This window comes from Microcaecilia unicolor, chromosome 2 (genome assembly GCF_901765095.1).
Source record: "Microcaecilia unicolor chromosome 2, aMicUni1.1, whole genome shotgun sequence".
In the NCBI taxonomy this organism is placed as follows: Eukaryota; Metazoa; Chordata; class Amphibia; order Gymnophiona; family Siphonopidae; genus Microcaecilia; species Microcaecilia unicolor.
Genome location: NC_044032.1, coordinates 381,785,756 through 381,788,888, shown reverse-complemented (window position 1 = coordinate 381,788,888; position 3,133 = coordinate 381,785,756). Strand labels below are relative to the sequence as shown.

At 50.2% G+C, this 3,133-nt stretch overlaps 1 non-coding gene across 1 annotated transcript; it reads right to left on the bottom strand.

Moving 5' to 3' along the window:
- Positions 1 to 676: 676 nt before the first annotated feature.
- On the bottom strand, positions 677 to 749 carry TRNAK-UUU. Its single transcript has one exon. It is a non-coding gene; the product is annotated as a tRNA-Lys (tRNA).
- Between the last annotated feature and the right edge of the window lie 2,384 nt (positions 750 to 3,133).

Below are 3,133 nucleotides of genomic sequence, written 5' to 3'. Positions count from 1 at the left end.
GCTTTCTGATCAGAAAACGATCAAACAGAGCCTTTTTGGACAGTAGACTAGATGCGTAATTGGAACTTTAGTTGGCCATTGATGACTACTCCCTGAATTTTCAGGGATTGAACAATGTAGATCCGAATCCCATCCATTAAAAAGGGGTATAAGTATGCAGTGTTATGGGGCAGCGCTACAGAGCAGGGCCTACGTTTTATTCACATTTAGCTTCAGTTTGCTGGAACCTGTTCTGGGCTTTACCACCCCCTCACGTTCTGTATTTTACTATCGTCTCCAAATTCGCCGCCGATTCTAAGACGTGTTGCCTCAGAGTGCTAGAAATCTGGAATCAATGGTTACGGCTACAGCGTGGTGACAAACGTAGAAACCTGAATGTATGTGTGGGGGGGGGAGGGGGAGTGGCCACGTGAGGTGAGATAACGCCCATCCACAACAGCTCACCCCACGCTTTCTCAAATTCGGATACAGCTCTGGTGTGCACTGCCCGCACTGGGAGGCTGTTGGCGCATCCACCGCCCTTTCTGTTAAGAAAAGGTTCCTTTGATTACTGCTGAGTCCCTCAGCCCTTGCTGTTTGAACAGGCCAAATAAACATTTTTCCTACTTTAGGCACCCTTCTTGCTAACTGGAAAAATGCCTTGGGGAACAGCATTTCCTTTTGGCGGGGCTGGTCCCACCCACACAGGGACTTGAACCCTGGACCCTCAGATTAAAAGTCTGATGCTCTACCGACTGAGCTATGTGGGCTCCTCCCAAGCCTGCTCAAATTTGCAAAGTCTGGCATTCTTTTCCTTCCCCACGCTGTGTTTTCGAGGCTGTGTAAGACCATTTCCCAGGCCACTAACTGCCTTCTGGTAACATTTTGCAGAGATGCCGTAGATCCAGAAAGGAACAGAAAGGGTAGCAATGAGGAAAAGCCTGCACTGCTCTGTGCATGAGAAAGGCAGCTTGAGCAGGCTCCCTGTTTAACTGAGGTGGCCTTGGAACCTTACAGCTTCAGCATTCTGCAACCCAGGAAATGCTCTTTGCACCAGGGTAAGGGTATTGCCATGAGAAAGACAGCTGAGCAGGATCCTCGGCCTATGCTTAGCTGAGGAGGCAGCTGAGTAGGCTCCTCGGCCTATGCTCAACTGAGGAGAAGGCCTTGGGGACAGTGAAGTTACTTACCTGTAACGGGGGTTCTCCATGGACAGCAGGATCAGTCAGCTACACACTGGTGATGTCATCCGACGAGCCGGAAACGGATTTGCTCTCCCAGAGCTCAAAGGAACCTTTTGAGCAGGTCCCTCTGAGCATGTGCAGTGTGCACTATATATGTCCCTGCTTGAGCGTCTTGCCTCAGGTGTACCCAGCTATGTTGCGTGGCCTCATCCATAGGGGAGGAGGGAGGTTATGTTTGGCTGACTGATCCTGCTGTCCACGGAGAACCCCCGTTACAGGTAAGTAACTTCACTTTCTCCATGGACAAGGAGGATGAGTCAGCCACACACTGGAGACTCCTTAGCTGTGGGCCAAGAAGGGTCAGGTGTGTCCCCTTCAGAGGTTTTGTTCGAGTGCCCGCTGTGCTGCTGAGGTAGGATGAGGCTACGCGAAAAAGCATAATACGTGAAAAGGCATAATAAGAGGCCACCAGGTTAGGTTTTTTTTTTTTTTGTTATATTCAATTTAACTGTTTAACATAAATGATGCAGTTTTTAAGAACAGCTTATGTAACCATTTAACATAAACGAGGCAGTTATAACAACAGTTTAACTGTGAACCTTGAACAATTTTTTTTTTAACAGTTGAACATTAAATTCTGCATGAGAATGAGTAGCAGGTCAACCTGGTAAACAGATAGGTCTAACAGTGAGAATCTGATATAGGCCTAACAGTGAGAGTCTGTCCCAGAGGTGTGAATCCTCTTGCCTTCAGGCCGTATTGTGGCTGCTGCAGTTCGGAGGTTTCTAGAGGCCTGTCGAGGCAGTAATGACGTGTGAAGGTATGAACAGAGGACCAGGTCACAGCGCGACAGATGTCCTCCATGGAGGTAGAGTGAAGGTTGGCCAATGTGGTGGCCATGGCCCGCAATTGGTGTGCCGAGGCCTTATCGTGGAGGATTTGGCCCTCTTTCTCGTAGCAGAAGGCTATGCAGGCTGATATCCATGCTGAGAGGGTGCGTTTACTCACAGGGGCACCCATCCTGTTGGTGTCAACGGAGAGAAAGAGCTGCGAGGCTTTTCGCTGTGGTTCTGTCCGTTGGAGGTAGAGGCGCAAGGCTCGGGTGCAGTCCAGGGTGTGGAGGAGACGGTCCTCTTGGCTGTTGTGTGGTTCTGGATAGAAGGAGGGGAGCACAATTGTCTGGTTGATGTGGAAAGGTGAGACCACTTTGGGCAAGAATTTTGGATGAGTTCTGAGAATTGCATGGTCATGAAGGAGTTGTGTGTATGGTGGGCTTGGAGTTCGCTGATGCGTCGGGCAGACGCTATCGCAATGAGGAAAAGGGTCTTCCAAGTAAGGAATTTGTTCTCTGCATTTTCAAGTGGTTCGAAGGGAGGGAGCATGAGGCGGCGTAAAACAACGTTCAAGTCCCATGCTGGAGGCGTCCGTCTGACTGGCAGATAGAGGTTTCATAGTCCCTTCATGAACATGGTTACCAGGTGGTAAGAGGCCAGCGGTCCACTGTCCACTCTGTCATGGAAAGCTGAAATGGTGCTGACATGGACTCTGATGGACGTTGTGCGGAGGCCCATCTGTGAAAGGCTGAGCAAGTATTACAGGACAGCTGGGAGGTGGCATGAGAAGGGATCTATGTGAGCCTTGTTGCACCATGCTTGGAATCTCTTCCACTTGAGGGTGTAGGATTTCCTGGTGGAAGGTCGTCTGGCCGCTAGCAGGACGTCCCTGACTTTCGGGGAAATATGGAGAGGAGCTAATGTTAGCCTTTCAACATCCATGCTACTAGCGCCAGCTTGTTGAGGCTGGGATGCAGCGTGGCCCCTTGGTGTTGTGTGATGAGATCCAGTCGGTGTGGGAGGCGCATTGGCTGTGTCACTGCCAGGCGTTGTAAGAAAGGGAACCACACTTGTCTTGGCCAGTACGGCGTAATGAGTAAGATTGTGGCCTTGTCTTGGATGATTTTCAGGAGTGTC